Source organism: Mandrillus leucophaeus, unplaced genomic scaffold (genome assembly GCF_000951045.1).
Source record: "Mandrillus leucophaeus isolate KB7577 unplaced genomic scaffold, Mleu.le_1.0 Scaffold250, whole genome shotgun sequence".
In the NCBI taxonomy this organism is placed as follows: domain Eukaryota; kingdom Metazoa; phylum Chordata; class Mammalia; order Primates; family Cercopithecidae; genus Mandrillus; species Mandrillus leucophaeus.
The window spans coordinates 3,219,020-3,243,931 of NW_012102588.1; the positions used below are offsets into that span (position 1 = coordinate 3,219,020).

The window sequence follows — 24,912 nt, forward strand, 5'->3', positions numbered from 1 at the left end:
GGATATTAGTAAATTGTAAACGTTTCTAACCTCAAGACAAAGAAAGAAAATACAGACAAAGTAGGTTGGTGATTACTTGGCTTCAAATCTTTAGATGTGTTTCTAAGTTGCCTCACCTTCGTTTACAATATCTAAGTATGTTTCACCTGGCTGCCATCCGTATAAGATATGGTTTCGAGAAAGTCCATGAAACTTGGGAGCAGTTCAGTGAGATTTGAAAGCCAAATAGCTCATGATTATTCGTTCTGAGGTAAATTTTTGCCAGTGTTCATCTGCATTCTTTTCATTTCTTTTTCTTGTTGTGGTAAGATTATGTTCTGTAAGTAGATGACCATGTCACGTAAATATAAAATGGATGGTTTATGCTTCTGCAGAATTTAGTGTTATATTTGGTAAAATTATAAAAGTTCGATATATGTAATTCTCATTGTAGAAAATTACTACAGTAATTTTTATTCTTTATAGATTGTCAAATCAGGGTTTCTCTTTTCCCTTTGTCTTTTAATGTTAGTATCTATTTGAAGTGTCCACATTAGCAGATTTGTGATTATACAATTAATCATCATCATATAAACACACATCCTAGTTTATGTATATTTCCTTACAAATACAGTAAAAGGTAAAATTTCTCATCTTATTTTCCATAGTTACATCAGAATTTCCAGAAGTACAGTGTTTTGTCCCTCACCATCAAGTTTTTCATTCAGATTCATGAGATGGGAGAAAGTGTAATAATAATAATTGGCTGTGGGGCCCTGATATTTGAACCTTGACAGAGGGAAGTAAGAAGAGTTAAGGTTTAGAAAAGGATGGACTTACTCTCAAATCTATAAAGTAAGAAGGGAAGTGTTAGGGCTGTGGAAAATTCCAAGAGAGAGACCTAAGCAGTCATTTGGATTTGTGCTTAGACATGGCAAACTTCAAATTTAGGAACTGCAGTATAAGAAGATGCAATTTTCTGTACTTAGCAGTTGGGTCAGTCAGTTCATTCTTCTTGGGGAGCAGTGGAGCATCTCAATGGAAGAGACATAGTTGTTTCTAACCTTAGTGATTTACCTCAACCCTCTAAATAGTATGGTATCTAGTCATAGTATAGTTTTCAGAATAAATGAGGACTTCCTCTTCAATCACATCCCACAGAACACCTTTCCATCTTTCTTTTCCTGTGAATAAACAATGGGAGGTTTTTGTTCTTGTTTTTGGTAACTAATTAACCTACCAAGAAGTTACGTTCAAAAACCATGTTGCTGTGAACACAATGGCTAATTCATGGACTGTAGAGCATTTATACCTTTTACTCTTTTAGATCTTTCTAACCTAATCTTCTGAAATTTGTCTTAATTTGAACTTATTTTCATATCTTTTTTCTTTTACAAACAACTTTTATGTACTTCTTAAATAATAAGTCAATTAATTGAATAAGGACAATTTCTAAATTTCAAAATTGTTCAGGATATTATCAGTGCTATATGTTTTATTTTTTGAAATATTTATTTAAGGTGGTATGTGTTTACATGTTACTAACTTGCTTTTTGAAATTATTTAACCATAAATAATACTTTGCCAATTAATTTAGGTGATAGCCAAATTAATTTAAGTGATCACCAATTTAGATGACAGCAAATACTCAAATACTTTATAAACCTTGGGTTTTTGTTTTGTTTTTGTTGTTTTTTGGTAGAGGTGGTGCACATTTGCTTAATACTTAACTGGATTGAATAGGCTTTGCTGAATTGCCATGTGGTGAATTATCTCTGCTCATAAATATAAAGATCTCAAATATTAATAATTTCTTTGTGTTGGAAACATTCAATATCCTCCTTCTCGCTATTTGAAACTATATATTATTAACTGTAGTGGATATGCTAATTACTTTTATCTGATCACCATACGTTATATGTATTGAAACACTACTATGTACTCCTTGTACATGTGCAATTATTACTTGTCAATAAAAAATAAAAATAAATATCTGAGTATAAAAAATTAAAATTTGACCTGAAATTTGACTTTTTTTTGTTACATAGTACTGATTCCTGTAAAAATAAAATAATAATAAAGAAAAAATAATAAAAACCTATCCAATCATTTTTTAAAGACAAAGCTTAAGCACTTTGCCAAATAGTTGTTATTTTGTAATAATTACATCACTAATTTGCTGAGCTCTATTGGAAATACTTTATTAGTAAAACATAAAAGAAGATAGCTTCCACATAATATGAATCTTAATATTTTTTCCACCAAAAGAGTGCAGTTATTTCCATAGCATTGTTGTGTTGTGTACATGAAGTATTAAAGATACCAGGAAATGATTTGGATAACAATGTGGTAGAAATTAAATTTGATTCTAAATTCTGGCAGTGGAAAATTAACAAACAGCTTAAGAGCATATGCTTATTTTCTCACTTGAGCATTCTAATAAAAAATATCAAAATTATTGGTAGAAAAGAAGTGCTTATTAATAGAGCATAATAGATAATGACCATATTTTCTTTAACTATAGTGAGATTTAGCTGCGTATAAAGTTCTAGTTCTCTGATAGCCTGAGAGAACACACATAGTAGCACAGTTTCAGGCCTTTCTGCTCTTATGCATAAGACAGCCAAATGCCATCAGGCTTTTTACTTTCTGGCATGCACATTGTTTTCTGTTGGCCTTGTTTCCTCCTGTGTCCTTGTTTATGCATACCCTTCTGGCTCTAGCTCCATTTAGCCTCCTGCTTCAGGTTCTACTTGTTTTCCTGGCTCTGGTTGTGTTTATTTTCCAGTCTCTGCTTCCTTTGTCAGCCCAGTAGGTCCCACACCTCCTACCTCTCTGCTTACTTAATGTTCATTTCCTTTTTTCTGTTCAATGTTATACTTTCCTTCTGTCCCTAATAATTATCCCTCTCCTTTGCACTCCTTTATATATATAGAACTACAATGATTTGAAACGTGTAGGGTGACTAACCAACCTACTATATCTGCATCTGTGATAGGTAACTATGAAGGCACCTCATGTTATTTGGTTATTTTTTCGCATTCACCTGCTCTCTGAACCTTAGGAATATTCTGAATATTGTCCAGAGGTTTTAAGCTATAATCATCTGTATAGAATAATGTTTTTTAAACTGTGGATCATGAAATCAGTTTGGTGTGAATAAAACTATTAATTAAGAACAAAGATGTAAATTGAAAATAATAGGCTATATCATTGGATATTGCACTTAGCAAGTATTTCATGGAATTTTATTTTTAGTTATATGCATTTCTGTAAGTATATATTATATGTAAATGTCTTTCTTGCTATGGGTCAAGTTCAAAAAAGTTTGAATGTAATTGTATATAAGATATACTTTTTAGGCTCAGCTGCTTTCAACGTATACTTATTTGGATCAACCACTTTATGTGTTTGTGATCAATTTTAGAAACATTTGTAGAAAGCCTTGGAAAAGGGGATCTGAACTAAATCAGATTTACCATAGAAACCTTTAAATTCCATCACAACTTTTATATGAGCCCCAGAATAACATTACTGTCTCTGAGGTGCTTAGGTCAACTTAATTTAGTGAAACCACTATAAAAACTGGGATTCCAAAGCAATTCCTGATCATATGGACATTTGAAGCTCTGTTGCAGCTTTTTTGGTCTTGTGCTACATTTTGAAATGAATAGGCTGAGAGAGCTAAGATGAATGCATTGAAAGACATCAAGATATTGAAATAAATCCTTATTCATCTTCCTATTCATAACCTTGCAAAAATGGAATTCATTGAGATAATAATTTTTTTTGTCAGAAAAATATGCGCTAGGAGATTTTATGCTGTGGCAGGATTATTAATTGGGCCGATTCAAGTGGTAGCAAGTAGTTAATGAATTAATAACAAGTAGTGCTAGAAGCAAAACCTTACTCGTATACTCTGTCCTGGCACAAGGACATTATTATTTGTTACTTCCCCAATTGGGGAGTATTCTTTGACATGATGATATAATGGTTTTCAGCGGCACATCTTGATCTCAAAGTCTTCCAAACCAAGAGCATCTCTTCCATAGTTTAAAGTACAGAATTCTGGGGTTTCAACAAATACTTGTTCCAAAAGTAAATAGGAGATAGAGCTTCTTTTAAAGGAAAGTCCTGGCTTTGCTGACAGGTAGTTCTATGATCTGCTTCTGTCTATAAGTGGGATGACCAAGATAGATAGGATCTTTGTATTTTTTACAGTAAGTTATTGTTGTTACCATTGATGTATCTGTTAGCTAAAACATATTGATATTTCTATTAACCCAGAAGACCTACTCTTACTGGCCTCAATTTTGAATATTTTCTCCTCTCAATTTTTGCCAAGAGCTAGGGAGAGACAGCTGTTATGCAAAAGTTGTCTTAAAGGCATATTAAAACTCTTCTCCTTCCTCTTTATTTTTTTCTTCTTAGGAACAACAATAACACTACTGCTACTACTTACAGTTATACAGCATCTAATATACGAACCAGGACCTTTCATCTGTATTTGGATTTTATTCAAATACAAATGAACATTTGTATTTGTGAAATAGATACTGTTTTTATTCTCCATTTTTACAAATGAGGAAATTCAGGCTCCGAGAGGGTAGGGAAGTGTCCAAGGTATCACAGGTAGTTAGTGATGAAATCAGCATACAAATCTAGTATGTTTGACTTCAGTCTGTATTGTTTTTATTTATTTTATATATAATGTATATTTTAATATATAAATAAATATATACATATATATGTGTGTGTATGTGTGTATATTTATATATATATATTTTTTTCTTTGAGACAGGGTCTCATTCTGTTGCCTTGATTGTCATGCAGGGGTGTGATCTCTGTTCAGTGCAACCTCCACCTCCTGGGCTCAGGTGATCCTCCCACCTCAGCCTCCAGAGTAGCAGGGACTATAGGTGCACACCACCATGCCCAGCTAATTCATTATTTATTTTTATTTTTTTGGTAGAGACGAGACATCACTATACTGCCCAGGCTGGTCTTGAACTCCTAGGCTCAAGTGATCCTCTTGCCTTGGCCTGTGAAGTGCTGGGGTTATAGGCATGAGTCACTGCACCTGGCCATTTTTAATTTTTAATTTTTGTGCATACATAGTAAATATAGGGTACATGAGATATTTAGATAAGACATGCAGTGAATAATAATCACATCATGGAAAATAGGTATCTGTTCCTTCAAGCCTTTATTCTTTGTGTTACAAACCATCCAATTATACTCTTGCAGTTATTTAAAAATTTACAATCAAATTATTTTGACTATAGTCACCCTGTTGTGCTATCAAATATGGTCTTATTAATTCTTTCAAACTATTTTTTTGTATCCAATAATCACTCTCATCTCCGCTAACCCCTCACTACCCTTATCAGCCTTTGATAACCCTCCTTCTACTCTCTATCTCCCACAAATTTTTATATCCCACAAATGAGTGAGAACATACAATGTTTGTCTTTCTGTGCCTGTCTTACCCCCAGTTGCATTCATGTTGTTGCAGATGACAGATTCTCAGTCTTTTAATGGCTGAGTAGTACTCCATTGTGTATAAATAGTACATTTTCTTTCTTTCTTTCTTTCTTTTCTTTTTTTTTTTTTTGAGACAGAGTCTCATTCTGTCACCCAGGCTGGAGTGCAGTGGTGTGATCTTGGCTCACTGCAACCTCTGCCTCCCGGGTGCAAGCAGTTATCATGCCTCAGCCTCCTGAGTAGCTGGGACTATAGGCGTGTGCCACCATGCCTCGCTAAGATTTTGTATTTTTAGCAGACATGGGGTTTTGCCATGTTAGCCAGGCTGGTCTCAAACTCCTGACCTCAATTGATCCGCCTGCCTTGGCCTCCCAAAGTGCTGGGATTACAGACATGAGCCACCATGCCTGGGACATATTTTCTTTATCCATTCATCTATTGATGGATGCTTGGGTTGCTTGTAAATCTTGTCTATTGTGAACAGTGCTACAACAAACATAGGAGTGTAGATATCTCTTCAATATGCTGATTTCCTTGTTTTGGCTGTGTAACCATCAGTGGGATTGTTGAATCATATGGTAGCTCAGTATTTTAGTTTTTTTGAGGAACCTCTGAACTGTTCTCGACAGTGGTGGTACTAATTTACATTCTCACCCACAGTGTATGAGGGTTCCCTTTTTTTCACATCCTCTCTAACATTTGTTATTGCTTGTCTTTTGGATACAAGCCATTTTAACTGTGGTAAGATATCTCATTGTAGTTTTGATTTGTATTTCTCTGATGAATTAATCAATGAATCAATGATTTGAACACCTTTTCGTATGCCTGTTTGTTATTTGTATGTCTTCTTTTGAGAAATGTCTATTCATATCTGTTGCCTATTTTTAATGGATTATTAGATTCTTTTCCTATAGAGTTGTTTGAACTCCTTACATATTCTGGGTATTAACCCCTTATCAGATGCATAGTTTGCAAAATATTTCTCCCATTCGGTGGATTGTTGCTTCAATTTGTTTATTGTATCCTTTGCTATACAGAAGCTTTTTAACATGATGTGATCCCATTTGACCATTTTTGCTTTGGTTGCCCATGCCTATGGTGTGTTGTTGAAGTCTCCAGCTATTTTTTTATTTGGGCCTCTCTCTCTCTCTGTACCTCCAATAATGTTACCTTTGTATATCTGGGTGTTCCAGAGTTGGGTGCATATATATTTACAATAATTATATCCTGTTGCTGGATTGAATACTTTATCATATAATGACCTTCTTTGTGTCTTCTTACAGTTTTTGTCTTGAAATCTGTTTTGTCTGATATAAATATCGTGACTTCTCCTCTTTTTTGGTTTCCATTGGCATGGAATATCTTTCTTCATCCCTTTATTTTCAGTCTATATGCATACATATAGGTGAAGTGTGTTTTTTGTAGGCAACAGATTGTGGAGGTTTTTTTTTTTTTTTCATCCATTCAGCCACTCTGTGTCTTTTGATGGGAAAGTTTAGTCCATTTATATTGTTATTATTGATAAGGACTTACTCCTGAAATTTTGTTATTTATTTTCTGGTTGTTTAGGTGGTCTTCTCTTCCGTGTCTTTTTTAGTGTAAGTGATTTCCTCTGGTTGTGTGATTTAACTTTTTGCTTTTTATTTTTTATGTATCTGTTCTGTGTTTTTCGATTTGAGGTTACTGTGAGGCTTGCAAATACTTTCTTATAATCTATTATTTTAAACTCATGACAGCTTCACACTGATAGCATAAACAAATAAACTTGACAAAATCTAATAAAAATTCTACCCTTTAACTTCATCTTCATGCTTTTTAATTTTTATTATTTATTTATTTTTTTGAGACGATGTCTTGCTCTTGTTGCCCAGGCTGGAGGGTTGGAGTGTAGTGGCACCATCTTGGCTTACTGCAACCTCTGCCTCCCGGGTTCAAGCGATTCTCCTGCCTTAGCCTCCCAAGTAGCTGGGACTACAGGTGCATGCCACCATGCCCGGCTAATTTTTTTTGCTGTTGTTGTATATTTAGTAGAGACGGGGTTTCACTGTGTTAGCCAGGATGGTCTTGATCTCCTGACCTCGTGATCTGCCCACCTTGGCCTCCCAAAGTGCTGGGATTACAGGCATGAGCCACCACGCCCGGCCTATGCTTTTTTAAAGTTACGACTTTTATTTTAGGTTCAGGGTTACGTGTGCAGGTTTTTATATAGGTAAACTGCATGTCATGGGTGTTTATTGTACAGATTATTTAATCACCTAGGTAATAAGCATAGTACCCAATAAGTAATTTTTTTTTCTGATCCTGTCCCTTCTCCCACCCTTCATCCTCAAGGAGGCTCCAGTGTATTTTGTTTTCCTCCTAGTATCCATGCATTCTCATTGTTTAGTTCCCACTTACAAGTGAGAACATGCAGTATTTGGTTTTCTGTTCCTGCATTAGTTTGCTTAGGAAAGTGGCTTTCAGTTCTATCCATGTTGCTGAAAAGGACATGATCTCCTTTTTTTATGGCTTCATTGCATTTCATGGTGTGTATGTTCTACACTTTCTTCATACAGTCTATCATTGATGCACATTTGGGTTGAATCCATGTCTTTGCTACTGTGAATAGTACTACTATGACCATACCCAAGTATGTGTCTCTACGGTAGAGGAATTTATATTCATTCTTTTTGGTATATTCCCATTAATGGGATTGCTGGGTCAAATGATAATTCTGTTTTATGTTATTTGTGTAATTGTCACGCTGTTTTCCACAATGGCTGAACTAATTTACAGTCCCACCAACAGTGTATAAGTGTTTCCTTTTCTTAGCAGGCTTGCTAGAATCTGTTATTTTTTGACTTTTTAATAATAGCTATCTGACTGGTGTGAGATGGTATCTCATTTTGGTTTTGATTTGCATTTTTCTAATGATTAGTGATGTTGAGCATTTTTTCATATGCTTGTTGGCCACATGTGTGTCTTGTTTTGAAAAGTGCCTGTTCATGTCTTTTGCCCACTTTTTAAAGGAGTTGTTTTTTGCTTGTAAATTTGTCTAAGTTTTTAAATAGATGCTGGATATTAGACCTTTGTTGGATGCATAGTTTACAAATATTTTCTCCCATTCTGTAGGTTGTCTGTTTACTTTGTTGATAATTTCTTTTGCTGTACAGAACCTTGTTAGTTTAATTAAGTTCTATTTGTCAATGTTTGTTTTTGTTGCAATTGCTGTTCGCATCTTCATCATGAAATCTTTGCTAGGTCCTATATCCAGAATGGTATTTCCTAGATTATCTTCCAGAGTTTTTATAGTTTCAGGTTTTACATTTGAGTCTTTAATCCATCTTGAGTTCCTGTTGGGATATGGTATAAGGAAAGGGTCCAGCTTTAATTTTCTGCAAATACTAGTCAGTTATCCCAACACTATTTATTTATTAGGAAGTCCTTTATTGCTTGTTTTTGTCACCTTTGTCCAAGATCAGATGGTTGTAGGTGTGTGGCATTATCTCTGTTCCATTGGCCTATGTGTCTTTGTAACTGTTCCATGCTGTTTGGTTATGGTAGCCTTGTATAGTTTGAAGTTGGGTTATGTGTTGCTTTCAGATTTGTTTTTTCTGCTTAGGATTGCCTTGGCTATTTCTGCTCTTTTTTGCTTCTGTATGAATTTTTAAATAGTTTTTATTTCTAATTCTATGAAGTATGTTGTTGGTAGTTTGATAAGAATAGCAGTGAATCTGTAAATTGCTTTGGGCAGTATAGCCATTTTAATGATATTGATTCTTCCCATCCATGAGTATGGAATGTCTTTCTATTTGTTTATGTCATCTCTGATTTCTTTGAGTGGTATTTTGTAATTCTCATTGTAGAGATCTTTCACTTCCTTCATTAACTGTATTCCTAGGCATTTTCTTCATTTTGTGGCAGTTGTGAATGGAACTGCATTCTTAATTTGGCTCTCCGCTTGGACATTGTTGGTGTATAAGAATGCCACTGGTTTTTGTACATTGATTTTGTATTCTGAAACCTTGCTGAAGTTGTTTATCAGACCAAAGTGCTTTTGAGGATAGAGTAGGAGGTTTTATAGATATAGAACTATGTCATATGTGAAGAGGGATAGTTTGACTTTCTGTCTTCCTATTTGGATGCCTTTTATTTCTTTTTCATGTCTCATTGCTCTGGCCAGGACTTCCAATACTGTGGTGAATAGGAGTGGTGATAGAGGGCATCCCTGTCTATTCTGGTTTTCAAGGGGAATGCCTCCAGCTTTTGCTCATTCAGTATGACATTGGCTGTGGGTTTGTCATAGATGGTTCTTATTATTTTGAAGTATGTTCCTTCAATGCCTACTTTACTGCAGGTTTTTAACATGAAGGAATGTTGAATTTTATCAAAAACCTTTCCTGCCTCTATTGCGATAATCTGTTTATAGTCCTATTTATGTGATGAATCATATTGATTGATTTGCATTTGTTTAGCCAGCCTTGCATCCCAGGGATAAAAGCAATTTGATTGTGGTGGAGTAGCTTTTGGATGTGCTGCTGGATTTGATTTGCTAATATTTTGTTGAAGATTTTTACATCTATGCACATCAAAGATATTGGCTGGAATTTTTTTTTTTTTTTTTTTTTTTTTTTAATCATGTGTCTGCCAGGTTTTGGTATCAGGATAATGCCGGCCTCATAGAATGAGTTGGAGAGGAGTTTCTTCACAATTTTTGGGAATAGTTTCAATAGGAATGGTATCAGCTCTTCTCTATACATCTGGTAGAATTCAGGCGTGAATCCATCTGGGCCTGGGCTTCTTTGAGTTGGTAGGATTTTTACTACTGATTCAATTATCGAATTCATTATTGGTCTGTTCAGGGATTCAATTTCTTCCTGGTTCAGTCTTGGGAAGTTTTATGTTTCCAGAAATATATTCATTTCCTCTAGATTTTCTCATTTGTGTGCATAAAGGTGTTTGTAGTAGTAGTCCCTGAGGGTTTTTTGTTTTGTTTTGTTTTGTGTTTCTATGGGGTCAGTGGTCATTTACCCTTTGTCATTTCTAATTGTGTTCATTTCATTCCCGTTTTAAAACTTTTATTGTTTCTCTTTATGTCTTATTATACTATCTATGTCTTGATGGATTATTGTTGTGATTATTATTTTGATTGGTTCGTCATTTAGTCTTTCTGCTTAAGAGTAGTTTAGATAAAGCAGTTACAGTGTTTTAATATTTTGTTTTTTTCTGCATGCTTAGTGAGTTTTGTATTTTCAGATGATTTCTTCTTGCTCATTAACATTTTTTTTTTTCAGGTTCAAGAATACCCTTTAGCATTTCTTATGGGATAGGTCTAGTGTTGATGACCCAAGTGGAGCAAATGAGAGTTTTCTCTGAGGGTAATGCAAGGACATTGGAAGACAAACCTATTTTCACTCGTGGTTGCTAAGCTTGAAAATTCGGTTCAGGGATATTGTCACCCATTTTGACTACCACATAGAGGGAACTTGTCTGTAGAACAGACAAAGAGAGGCAAAAAGGTAGAGAAAGAAAAGTTGCCTGAATGACAGTGTTTGAATTTCTAGATCCAGATATGCCTGAAGCCAATTCCACTTCTGGATATGTTCCCCTGTTACATGAGTCAATAACCTCACTTTTTGCTGGAAAAAAACAAAACAAAACAAAACAAAACAAAAAACAAAACCAATGTGGAAAACAGTGAGTACTTGAAAAGAGAAAACGCTCTCAAGTAACAAGAGAACCAAAACCAAGAGATATGGCAAGAAATATATGAAGTAAGAGTATCTTAGAAAAGTATCTTAGTAAAATTTATTATTGTCTGTTTTGTAAAAACTGCCTATTTCGGGAAAAAAAAGCAAAGTTGTATTTTTTAAAAACCAAGCTAAAATTCTAGATGATATCAACATTGTGGTTGAGGGAGAGTAGTTGTACACCAAAGAATCATGAAAATATATTTAAATATTTATCTTATTAGAGAAATTATGTAGATATTAACATATTTAGGAAGTGAAGATATGCAAATAAATATTTGGAATATTGGGGAAATTCCCAATATTTGGGTCTGAATTAAGGAAAAATATTCTAAGAACAAAATCAAAATCAAACTTTTAAGCAGCAGAAAAAAAGTCTTCTGCATTCAATGGTGGTAAACAGTGGGGAAGAAAAGAAAGAGCAGTAAAATAAATCAGAACTACAAAAAGGAGGCAGGAGAAGAAAACTGATCACTTAGAGAAAGACTTCTACTCTCTGTGTAAATGTAAACCTAAATGAAATAACACATAACAAATACCAACCACTTTCTCGCTTCCTTCACCTCTACCGTCAATACTCAAAGCTACCACTACTACTGCTTGCCCACAAGATTCTCCCTTTAATCTGCATTTTGGCTTCTCTACTTTTATAACAGTTCCTAGAAAAGGCTATGTATTTTTCTGCTACAAGATACATGTACATAGCTGGAAATACTCAAAGGGAGAATATGAACATTTCTATGAAACAAACACATAATTTTCTGTATAATACCAAATATTTTATCATTTATATACACCTATAAATGGACTTATTTTTGCATTTTACCTATAACATACAGACTAGTGTTTTAGGAACTCTTGCTCCTAAACTCTAGCTGTCACCACCCTTGCCTATGAGAATGAGCCACTATACTTATGAATAATAAGATAACATTCGTCAAACTGTTGGTCAATAAAGTGATTGTCAATGAATACTGAAATATTTTCCATATTAAAAGTAGTCAATAAATGTTACAATAATCAATCCAGGTTGTATATGTGGCAACTTTTCAATGTCAAATTGTTTTTCATCTGACACCAAAGATGTTCCTTCACTGCTAGATGATATTTGCTCAGGGAATACAAGCTTAAATTTTTTTCTAAGTTAAACATATATATGACAATAAACCCATAATGAAAACTCAACACAAATTACTTTTAATTCTTGTTTTATATGAATATGAACAACTGAATGTTGACTACATCATTTAAAAACATATATATCCCCAAATTTCTATGACTACTTACTCAAGTTTATCATTATTAGTTTGGGGTGAAAACCTGTTTTTTATCCATCATCTGAGGGAAAAATGACAGCAACTGATTAATGTAGATAGCTGGAATTCCAAAACATTAATTTTGTGTAAGAGAGTGCAAAGAGAATGGGCAAAGGAGAATTTAGACAGACCTAGTCCCTATTCTTAGTTACATTATTTGGTATTTATGTGATCATCAGGAACTTACTTTATTTCATTGAGTTTCTGTTTATAATTAATAAAATTGTGATCATACCTGATAAAGGATATTAAGTGGATTAAATAAGATATATAGAAAGTGCCTGGCATATAGCAGTTACTCATTAAATAAGAACACCATTTTTAAAACTAAATTTTCTTTTCAAAATTAAAAAAAAAATCCTTTTAAGTATTTACTGTGAACATATTATCCTAAGGGAAAAGAATAGGTAGATAGAACAATGATGTGGGAAGGAAAATTTCACTGCATACTTTTTGTAACTTTTGAACTATGTGACTATATTATGTATTTGAAACTAAATAAATGAAATTTAAATAAAAATAATAAAACAGTAAATTGAAAAATATAGTCAAATAAATATTACACATGAAGTCCTAATAATTTTATGTGATTCCCCTGAAAGTAGGGATTATGTCTTATTTATGTTAGAAATGCTTGTTTCTTGTTGCCGTAAAGAAATAGCACTTGAACATAAATTTAATTTCCTCAGCAAGGCCATTTTTACTTTCTGCAGAAAGGGTACACCTGCCAGCAGTTTTGCCACGAGAGTACACCGAACAAAGGAGACAGGGTCATTGATAACTTGACGCATCCACCCTACTGCTATGTCTGGTTTCCATTGGCTGGAACGGAACCTCACATTCTGTATTTGTCCTAACTGGTTAGCAACTTAGAACTTTTTAAAAGAGGCAAAGGCAGAGGAGAACAAAGGAAGGAGGAAGTAACTTGTGGAATGCTGAGAAAGGTAAAAACACCTTCAAATAAGGAAGAGGAATAGGCTATGACCTAATGCTCACTTGGACCAGTATAAGCATGCCAGGGCAAATATTTAGGCTAAATTGTGGGAGCTAAGAACATAAAGTTCATTGATTTCTTCATTATGGCTAGCAGATATTTAAGAATGTTAGCACAGGTCTTTGAATAAATTTTACTTCTAAGAGAAGTTACTATTTATTCCTAATTAGATGGAGAGGAAAGTCTTTGAGAACCTCTACTTTACTTTTTACATTTATCTCTGGGACCCAAAATTTTTGAACAATGCTTGGCACATAGTAAATATTCACAAACATCAGAACGAATGGATGTAGGAGAAATGGTTGTATTTTTGAGACATCTATGTACATTTTGATCATATATGTACGGTAGCAAAAATAAAACTGAAATTAACTCTCTTATTGTTTCTGAGTACCTAAGTTATATAATAGAATATGAGTACAGCAACTTAATTTACTGGACTATCAGTGTAACCAAAAATAATTGGTTCCCAAATGATATATTTAATGCTTGTGTGTATAAAAATAATCCAAAAATATTGTGATTTGCCATAGTATCATTTTTAAAAATTATCATTAATTTCTAGAGATTTGTAGAGAAAAGTACGTTTCTAACAATATATAAATTATTCACAAAGAATAAGGTTATCACCCTTTATGGAAGAGAAGACAAAAGTAAATTATGAAGAAAGAAAAAATACTTTTGCTGTAGTGGATTATAAGAATTTACGATTTAAAGTAGAGCAACAAATTAGAAAGGTACCTATGTCTGATTAAATGAATGCAAACAATGACACATACATTATATTCTGAAATTTTTCAGCATCACTATAAGTCATATAAACCTTGAGTCCAGAAGAAATGTGAAGATACTATCTGGAAGATTACCTCTAAGTGTTTTTTTAATGCATAACTTTTTAAGAAGACAAACACAAAACACATAAAAATGTTATTAGTGTTTCAGTGACAGTGTCAAGATTGTGGGGAATTTTATCTTTCCTGTTTCTATTTTTCACTTTTTAAAATAATTAAATATATGTAACATTTTCAAGATGCCATCTGGTTTTAAAAAAAAGTAACCACCCACTGTACACTATGATTGTAGCCAGGTCATAGATTGAGCAATCTCATATATACAGATGCAAATTCCATTTTCAATAGTCCTCAAGAAAAGGGATTTGCGATTAGCACCACCTGTTTAACAAGGGTGCTGTGATTCAGTATATCTACCTTATTTGATAACCGTATGTGCTCTCCTATCTTCTCTCCCCTGCTATCAAATGGAGCACCAGCCACATGCAGTTGGCTAAACAGCCAGGGAAACTGCTCTAGTCACTCAGGCATTTGCACATGTCTAAAACACTTTATGTCCTTTGTAATAAAATTACTCAAAACATAAAGGAAGTAGCAGCAATAAATCATGCTGGCATAGTACAGAATATTTATTCTGAACAGGATGGCTGACAAAGGAACCTGCTGTCACAACATATGAGAGCACTTAAAATAATGAGAATTTCTGAAACAACTTGAAAAGAGTAAAGAAAGACACTCTGTTTTATCCATAAGACAGTCTCAAAGAAAATGCAGGTGACAGATTTGATCTGACATATTGATGGTTAAAAAAAAGCAACATGATCTCCCAGTGTGATTTTGCTAGTTTTTATATGAAAGAGTATGGGCTTCTGAGTCAAGCAGACTGAGGTTTTATGCTAGCCCTAACATTCATCCCTAGTAAGTTATTTAACCATTTTATTACCCATTTGTAAAAATGGGGACTACAATAGCTACCTCATAGACTGGTAGTTGGGATTAAGTAAAATAATAAAGTACAGAACCCATTTTATGGCTATATAAAATTTTTTATATGTTTGAAATATTTTCTAATTATAAAAATATGTAGTATGTATGGCAAATAATTGGCTCTCAATAAATGTTGAATCATTTCCTTGGTACAGACATAAATATTAAAGTAGGGTTTCTTCAGTTTTTTTTTTTTTTTAAAAGAAAGGAACTAGAGGTTATCAAGTATCAAGTTCAGACCTCTACCTCTAGGGAGATCTATCACATTAAATAAATATCCTCGGATGACCTTCAGCACAAGGGTACAAGAGGGATTTTTCTCAGTGTCTAAGAGAAAAGAAATTTAAAAGGGAAAAAGTGATCAATTAAATCCAGAATAGACTAAGTTAATGTTAATTGTAAAAAAAAGACTCACTTCTAAGGACCTCTCTAGTTTAAATGGCTAAAAGCTACAAACCCATAGTAAGCAAAACTCACAAACAAAACCCATTATGATAGTTAATTTGATGTGTCAACTTGACTGGCCAAAGGATGCCCAGATTAAACATTATCTTGAGGTGTGTCTGTGAATGTGTTTCCAGATGAGATTAGCATTTGAAAAGCTAAACTCAGTAAAGTGAATTGCCCTCCCTAATGTGTGTTGCATTATGCAATCAGTTGAGGGCTTGAACAAAATAAAAGGCAGAGGATACTATGCAGCCATAAAAAGGGATGAGTTTGTGTCCTTTGTAGGGACATGGATGCAGCTGGAAACCATCATTCTCAGCAAAGTATCGCAAGAACAGAAAACCAAACACCGCATGTTCTCACTCATAGGTGGGAACTGAACAATGAGATCACGTGGACTCGGAAAGGGGAACATCATACACCGGGGCCTAATCATGGGGAGCGGGGAGCGGGGAGGGATTGCACTGGGAGTTATACCTGATGTAAATGACGAGTTGATGGGTGCTGACGAGTTGATGGGTGCAGCACGTCAACATGGCACAAGTATACATATGTAACAAACCTGCACGTTATCCACATGTACCCTAGAACTTAAAGTATAATAATAAAAAATAAATAAATAAATAAATAAATAAATAAATAAATAAATAAAAGGCAGAGGAAGGAGGAATTCTCCCCATTTGCTGACCGCCTGCCTGCTTAAGCTAGGACATCCCTCGGACTGAGATCTGTACCCTCAGCTCCACTAGTTCTCATGCCTTCGGACTCTGACTGAGTTACAGCACTGATTTCCTAGCTTGCAAATGGCAGACTGTGGGACTTCTCAGCCTCCATAATCACGTGAGCCAATTCCTCATAATAACTCTCCCTTTATATATATGACAAGGTTTATTGTAAGAATTTCTTTTGCTTACTGTCACCATGAAATTCTTCAGGGAATAATCTAACTTTGCTATGCATGTGTATATGTGTAATATTAATAGTGGATATCATTTGCTTGTTTGATTTTATTCTATTTAATATACAAACATTTTTATATAATGACTTACTATGTATCAGACACTATTCTAAGTATTTACAAATATTAATTCATTTAATCCTCTTCACTCTAATGGTAGGGACTCCTATTATCCTCAATTTAAAAGGTAAGTCTTATGAGTGGTTTTCATCTTTATACATATCTGTATTTTCTGATTTTAACCAATGAATATTTATAGACACATACATACACACACAAATAAAATGGTGCACAGAAAATACTAAGCCCCTTTTTGGCAGAAGAATGTGGAAGGGTAAAGGAAATAAAGTAAATATGTAAAAACAGCAGTTTTACTTTTTAAATATAATCAGTTTATATCGTGTCAGATTCTTTAATTTTTATTTCTTACTTCAACTGGCTGTCTTTCTTGTTCATCCTGCTACTAACTCATACAGTGTTTCTAGGGGGAAGGAGTTTGGCTATGTAAAGGGCTGGGGCAGGGGTGTTTGTTTATTTTGCAGTATAATGCAACCTTCTTTTTTTTTTTATTATACTTTAAGTTCTAGGGTACATGTGCACAAAGCAAAGTTGTCCATCAACAACATTTTTTAAGCACCTACTATATCAGGTACAAAGTCAAGGCACTTAAGGAGTACTCAATAAGGTAGATACTAAGACTCAAAGTATCCTGCCCACAATGAGTTCACATTCTGGTTCAAGAGCTACATTCTAGAACAGAGCACTGAGAAGGCAGAAATGAAAAATGGAGTTAATAATATAATATTTTGCTTTTGTCTTTTTATTCATACAATAGCATAAAATCAAAGATAGGATTCTTTACATTACCTAACGCAGTAACTTAAAGTTTACAAAATGCTTTCCCATGTGTTTATTTGTTGTCCTTAGAACAACATATAAAGGGAGAATTATTTCTAATGATAAAGCCTGTTTAACACAGTATGAACCAAAGCTTGAATAGTTTGAGTGACATCTGGAGATCACAGTGATAAAGGGTATAATGATGAAAGAAAGCAAAGTAAGTGAAAATTATCTATGTTAATTCAGCAAACATTTAACAGACATTTATTGAATGCAGGCAGGTCTGACGTAGTTATAATTGTACATCAATGAACTACATAGTTTGTAGTCCTGCTGGCTTTATAACATTATTCTGCTTTTATGATAGATAGATGCATACATACATGAATACATTATATAATATATATAAAATGTAGACATACATTTATTATGTGTATATATGTGTGTGTGTGTAAATATATATATATACACACACTAGTAGAGTTAACTGTTCATATATTTATCTTTTCTCAATAGGGTATGAACTCCTTGATAATAGGAAACATGTTTCATTCATCTTTATGACTTCAAGACCTAGCACAATACCTGTCACATAATAAGTACGTGATAAACGTTTGTTAGGTGCGTAAGTGAATTATAAATTCTCTATATATTAACACTTTAGATGGTACATTATCTGAAACATAGGGACACAGTTTAATTTAAATATATGTGTTAACTCTCATGAAAATGTTTCATTCAGGTATTTGTATTAAGAGAATTGTTGAATGTTGAAAACCTGAGTTTTGATTCATAGATTGAAGATATTCAATTCTTAATAAAGCATGGTTACAAAGCTGTCAACCTCTTCTGTTACCAACTAATTGCAATCATTCTTTACTGCCAGTTTTTCTTTGATGTGTGTAAAAAATGAATAGGGCAGTCATTGAAGAAGCAATATACTAGCAGCAGCCAAGAAAGAAAAATATAGTAATAATAATAATAACAAAATATTCCAGACTAACTGCAAAAATATGAACATCAGCAAACAATTATTATAATAATGTAATATAGGACACAACATAAAAAGCTACAAACAAGTTTAAATTATTCTAAACAGCTGTTTCACATAAAAATGATACAACTGAATGTTTTCCAGTAATGCATATATTGATCTAATACCATAAAAATATTGATGTCTACTGGGGGAACCAGCCCCCAATATTTCAACATAGGTTCTTTCTACTTTCCCTAAGTGTCGGCCAGTCTGAGAAATAAAGAGAAAGAGTACAAAGAGAAATTTTACAGCTGGGCCTCCAGGGGTGTCATCACATATTGGTAGGACCATGATGGCAACCTTGAGCTGTGAAACCAGCAAGTTTTTATTAGGGATTTTAAAAGGGAAGGGGGTGTACAAACAGGGAGTAGGTCACAAGGATCACATGCTTCAAAGGGCAATAAAGATCACAAGGCAAGGCAAAATTAGAATTACTGATGAGGGTCTATGTCCCACTGTGCACGCATTGTCTTGATAAACATCTTTACAGGAAGCAGGATTCGAGAGCAGACAACTGGTCTGACTAGAATTTATCAGGCTGGAATTTCCCAATCCTAGTAAGCCTGAGGGTACTGCAGGAGACCAGGGCATATTTCAGTCCTTATCTCAACTGCATAAGACAGACACTCACAGAGCGGCCATCTATAGACCTACCCCTGGGAATGCATTCCTTCCCCAGGGTTTCAATTATTAATATTCCTTGCTGGGAAAAGAATTCAGCGATATTTCTCCTACTCGCACGTCCGTTTATAGGCTCCCTGCAAGAAGAAAAATATGACTTTATTCTGCCTGACCCTGCAGGCAGTCAGATCTTATGGTTATCTTTCCTTGTTCGTTGAAAATTGCTGTTCTGTTCTTTTTCAGGGTGCACTGATTTCATATTGTTCAAACACACATGTTTTACAATCCATTTGTACAATAGCGGTCCTGAGGTGATGTACATTTTCAGCTTATGAAGATAATGTGATTAAGAGATTAAAGTAAAGACAGGCATAAGAAATTATAAGAGTATTGATTGGGGAAGTGATAAATGTCCATGAAATCTTCACGATTTATGTTCAGAGATTGCAGTAAAGACAGGTAGAAGAAATTATAAAAGTATTAATTTTGGGAACTGATAAATGTCCATGAAATCTTCACAATTTATGTTCTTCTGCCTCGGTTCCAGGCAGTGCCTCCATTCAGGGTCCCTGACTTCCTGCAACAGATGTCCTTTAAGAGTTCATCAAGAAAGTAAAAAGAGAGATCAGTTTTACAGTGGAGAACTACTGACTTCACATGCTATAACATAATGATTGTCAACCCAAAATAGTAATCAGTTAAGCTCATTTTATTTGGTATAGAAAAAATAATCATTTATACCTTTCTTCATGCTTTAAATTTAGATGAAGCGTACTTTAGGTGCTTTTAATTTATGTCAATCTAGTGCTTTTCAAAACCTAAAGGCACCTGCTCTTTTATGAAACTGGGTGCCAAATTTACAACTCTCTTCATGGATTCAGGCTCTCCAAAGTTACTGAACAACTGCATGTATACTATCTAGACCTCAATTTCACAATCCAGAGTTACCTGTAATTAATTTTGTTTAATCATTGTAATATTAACAAATTAGGTACTTTATATAAGGCATTGGGGAAAATAAACTGGTGAGGAAACAAAACATTAAGTGAACAGTAAATAAACTATGGCTGGTTCCAGACAAGTTGAGTATGCGCACTCCACTTTATTTTCTCTACTAATTACAGTTTTAAAACTCTAGACAAAATTCAAAAAGCAACTAATAGAAGACCTTACAAGAGAAAGAAAATAAAGTGGACTGGATAGGAACTTCAAGAGAAAACCCCTGGGAGTGAGTGGGAGTGAGATCCCTTCTTTTTTTTTTTTTTTTTTGAATCGGAATTTCACTCTTGTGGCCCAGGCCTGGAGTGCAATGGCATGATGTTGGCTCACTGCAACCTCCGCCTCCTGGGTTAAGGCAATTTTCCTGCCTCAGCCTCCTGAGTAGCTGGGATTACAGGCATGTGCCATAACGGCCAGCTAATTTTGTATTTTTAGAAGAGACGGAGTTTCTCCATGTTGGTCAGACTGGTCTGGAACTCCCAACCTCAGGTAATCTGCCCACCTCGGCCTCCCAAAGTACTGTGATTACAGGTGTGAGGCGCCGTGGCTGGCCCCTGGGTTTTTTTTGTGTTGTTTTGCCCTCTCTATACCCCAGCATGGGCACTAAAGAGACCCACAACCCAGAAACATCAACAGACACATACTAAAAAAAAAAAAATGTCCCAAGGAAATCCTGCTGTCTCTAGCTAAAGGACCAGAAAAAGGACAGCCAACAGAACAAAAACATTTTGATTATACTTGCCTGCTCCAGGAAAACAGCATAAAAAGAGATAGACTCCTTCCCCTCCCCACGGAGCACTGCAGCTTCCCAGATTGTGAGCAGAGCTCTGTCCACCAACCGCAGCCTGAAAAACAAAGCAGCACCCTCTCCATACCTGTTGGGATTGTGGTAAGAGCCCTTTTATCCTTGCCCTGCAATAGTGAGAGAGGCCCCTGTTCCCAGATGCAGGTTCTCAGCAGAAACTATATTGCATCCTTGCCCTTCAGTAATGAGATAGTACCTCTTCACCCCCACCCCGCCGCACCTGCTGCAACTGGGTGCTGCAGCCAACAGATTGTGGACAGACCCTCTCCTCCATCCCCATGATGCAATCATGAGCCAGAATACCATATCCTCTCAATTAGAGAGCTGAAGAAGGATTACTGAGAGTGTTAGAGGGAAGAATTTTTATAATCTGCATATGAAGTCCTGGACAGATCCCTGAACAGACAAGGCAAGAAGCTGACCAAAATCAAAACAGCAAACGCTTTAAGAACTCAGCAGTGGTATAGAATAACTCCCGGGTTTTAAATTGGCTTCGGGATAACACGTAAGTGGGGCAGACCAGAAGCACATTGGAAAGGCTTTGAAAACTAAACTGACATTTGAACTGCAGCCCACAAAAATAAGCGAAGATATGTATATGTCATCTAACAGGAAGTTAAAAATAGGAAGAAGGGTATCATAAAATAATATGTAAAAGGTACAGGATACCATTTAAAACTACTTGTCATATTCAGAACTAGGAAAATTTCAATTCCAATGAAAAAATACAATTAACATATGCCAACACTAAGATGATATAGATGATTATTAATTCCAAATATTTTAAAGCAGCTATCATTAAAAGGCTATCACTTTAGAACTAAAAAATGGAATAACCAAAAACCATACTAGATGAGCTCAGTAGCAGAACAAGATGAAATAGGAAATAAACTATAAACTTGAAACCTGAGTAATACCAATTTTAAAATCTGATGAACAGAAAAAAAATTAACAAATGAACCATCTTGGATACTCTGGCAGTACAAAGGAAGGCAGGGAGAGGGGGAGTAACATATCTAACATATGTGTCCTCAGAGTCCCGGAAAAAAAGGAGAAGAGCGCAAAATTAAAAAGAAATTTTGAAGAAATATGAGCGAAAGCTTCACAAATTGGGGGAAAGTCATAAACATACAGATTCAAGAAACTGAGTGAACCAATGTCAGTCCAAACCAAAAGAAATTCCGGCTGAGACACATCATAATCAAATTTCTGAAAACTGAAGACAAAAAAAAAAAAAAAAAAAAATCTCGAAAGCAGCCAGAAAGAAATGATGCCTAACATAGGAGTGATAATATTTTGACTAGGAGAACAGCAGCATATTTTTTCGAATGATAGCAGATTTCTCATCAAAACCCATAAAGACTGGAAGTAAATGGTTACATTTTTGAAATGCTGTAACAAAAGAACTGTAAATTCAAAATCTTAAATCTATCAAAAATATCCTTCAAGAGTTAAGGTGAAATACAGAGCATTCTCAGATGAAGGAAATCTAAGAACATTTGTTACCCGCAGGCTTACTCTAAAAGAATGAATAAAGGCAGTTTTAGAAACAGAAAGATAGGAAATAATAACAGGAAACTTAGAACAACCATAATGAAGAAAGAGCAATAGAAAGAGTAAGTATTTGGGTAATTATGAGAGAATATTTTCTTTTTTAGTTCTTTATGTTTGATGGCTGAAAGAAAATTACAACACTGATGGGTTTCTCAAAGTATATAAAGGAATATTTAAGACAACTATATAACAAAGAGGACAGGTAGAGAGGCTTATAAAGTAATAAGATTTCTAGATGTGGCTGGGTGTGGTGGCTCACGCCTGTAATCCCAGCACTTTGGGAGGCCAAAGTGGGCAGACCACCTGAGGTCAGGAGTTTCAGACCAGCCAAGCCAACATGGTGAAACCCTGTCTCTACTAAAAATACAAAAATTATCTGGGCGTAGTGGCAGGTACCTGTAATCTCAGTTACGTAGGAGGCTGAGGCAGGAGAATCACTAGAACCAGGTAAACAAAGGTTGCAGTGAGCCGAGATCGTGCCATTGCACTCCAGCCTGGGCAACAAGAGCAAAACTCCATCTCAAAAAAAAAAAAAAAAAAAATTTCTACATGCTACTTACAGTGGTAAGATGTTGAAAGACTATGATAAGTCACACACACAAACACACACACACATATTCCTAGAAAACTATGAAAAGAGATGTGCCCCAAACACTATAGATAAAAGAAAATGAAGTACTAGAATAATAAAATATGCTGCAGTAACCCAAAAAAGAACAGAAAAAAAGGAACCAAAAAAAGAAAAACAGTGAGAACAAGTGGAACACAACCCAAAATATCATCCTAATGAGCAGTGAATTGAGCTGTTTTTGTTTTTTTAATATGCTTGTTGGCTGCATGTATGTCTTCTTTTGAGAAGTGTCTGTTCATGCTCTCTGCCCACTTTTTAATGGACTTGCTTGTTTTTCTCTTGTAAATTTGGTTAAGTTCTTTGTAGACGTTGGATATTAGATCTTTGTCAGATGCATAGTTCACAAATATTTTCTCCCATTCTGTAGGTTGTCTGTTTACTCTGTTGATAGTTTCTTTTGTTGTGCAGAAACTCTTAAATTTAGTTAGATCCCATTTGTCAATTTTTGCTTTTGTTGCAATTGCTTTTGGTGTCTTTGCCATGAAATCTTTGCCTTTTCCTATGTCCAGAATGGTATTGCCTAGGTTTTCTTCCAGGGTTTTTATAGTTTTGGGTTTTATATTCAAGTCTTTAATCCATCTTGAGTTGATTGTTGTATATGGTGTAAGGAAGGGGTAAGGAAGGGGTCCCACTTCAATCTTCTGCTTATGGCTAGCCAGTTAACCCAGCATCATTTATTGCATAGATATTCTTTTCCCCATTGCTTATTTTTGTGAGTTTTGTTGAAGATCAGATGGTTGTAGATGTGCACCCTTATTTCTGGGCTCACTATTCTGTTTCATTGGTCTATGTGCTTGTTTTTGTACCAGTACCATGCTGTTTTGGTAACTGTAGCCTTGTGGTATAGTTCAAAGTCAGGTAATGTGATGCCACTAGCTTTGTTCTCTTTACCTAGGATTGCCTTGGCTATTTGGCCTCTTTTTTGGTTCCATATGAATTTTAAAGTAGATTTTTCTAGTTCTGTGAAGAATGTCATTGGTAGTTTGATAAAAATAGCACTGAATCTAAATTGTTTTGGGTAGTATGGGCATTTTAATGATATTGATTCTTCCTATCCATGAGCATGGGATGTTTTTACATTTGTTTTTATATTCTCTGATTTCTGTGTTTTGTAATTCTCCTTGTAGAGATCTTTTACCTTCCTGGTTAGCTGTATTCTTAGGTATTTTATTCTTTTTGTGGCTGCTCTGAATGAAACTGTGTTCTTGACTTCGCTCTCAGCTTGGACATTGTTGGTGTATAAAAATGCTGTTGACTTTTGTATGTTGATTTGGTATCCTAAAACTTTGCTGAAGCCGTTTGCTAGGTCTGAGCTTTTGTGTAGAGAGTATGGGGTTTTCTAGATGTGGAATCATATAGTTGGCAAATGGAGATAGTTTGACCTCATCTTTTTCTATTTATATGCATTTTATTTCTTCCTCTTGCCTGATTCCTCTAGCTAGGACTTGCAGTATTGTGTTCAATAGGAGTGGTGAGAGAGGGCATCCTTGTCTCGTGTCAGTTTTCAAGAGGAAAGCTTCCAGCTTTTGCCCATTCAGTATAATGTTGGCTGTGGGTTTGTCATAGATGACTCTTATTATTTTGAGGTATGTGCCTTCATTTCCTAGTTTATTCAGAATTTTTAACGTGAAAGAATGTTGAATTTTATCAAAAGCCTTTTCTACATCTATTGAGATAATCATGTGTGTTTTGTCTTCAGTTCAGCTTATGTGATGAATCATATTTACTGATTTTTTTTTTT

At 34.8% G+C, this 24,912-nt stretch overlaps 1 protein-coding gene and 1 pseudogene across 1 annotated transcript in view; one reads left to right on the plus strand and one right to left on the minus strand.

The window, feature by feature from the left end:
- The window catches only part of LOC105542123, a 44,013-nt pseudogene extending 22,747 nt beyond the window's left edge, over window positions 1–21,266 (minus strand).
- LOC105542120 (regulating synaptic membrane exocytosis protein 2-like) overlaps window positions 1–24,912 on the plus strand; it is a 244,119-nt gene that overhangs the window by 75,728 nt on the left and 143,479 nt on the right. The gene's annotated exons all lie outside the window — the stretch shown is intronic.